We start from the raw sequence: 608 nt of genomic DNA, 5'->3' as shown, positions 1-608 counted from the left end.
AGATCAAAAACCCAATTAAAATATTTCATAAGCCTGGAATTTCAAAAATCTGACCTATATACACCAAACACTCGCTTTCCAACAGACGAGATATCACCATTCATAATCTGTAAATAACTATTAAATGTGTAACAGTCGGTGAGCACGTGGAAGTTAATTAAGATAGTTCGCTCTGAAATAATTCATTAAGATATTTTCTTGGTAACATCTTACTTTCTGTAAATAACTTCGGGGAAGATAGTCATGACGTCACGGCCAGAGTTAGCTGGCGGGTAATATATGTTCGATCGAAGTTCATTTTTCTTTACAACCCCATTTTCTTCTTCTTTTACTTCTTCTCTTTCTTTTCTTTTCTCGTTTTTCCTTTCTTTTCTTTTTTTCGTTTTTCTTATTCTTTTTCAAGCACATGCCAAATGTTTGTCTGTAAAAAAAAAAAAAAATGTTTGTCTTTTTTTTCACTCGTTCGCCTACTATTTGTTCGCTTGTTCACAAAGTTGATCAGTATTATTCTTACATTTTTACTGAAGCTAAAATTATGGGGATATTTAAACATGGATTTGGATATACTCAGAGACACCGTTTAAAAATGGACATTGTTTTGCATCATA

The sequence above is a fragment of the Penaeus monodon genome, chromosome 32 (genome assembly GCF_015228065.2).
Source record: "Penaeus monodon isolate SGIC_2016 chromosome 32, NSTDA_Pmon_1, whole genome shotgun sequence".
NCBI lineage: Eukaryota > Metazoa > Arthropoda > Malacostraca > Decapoda > Penaeidae > Penaeus > Penaeus monodon.
The sequence above is the reverse complement of the archived record's forward strand: the minus strand, read 5'-3'. Positions refer to the sequence as shown.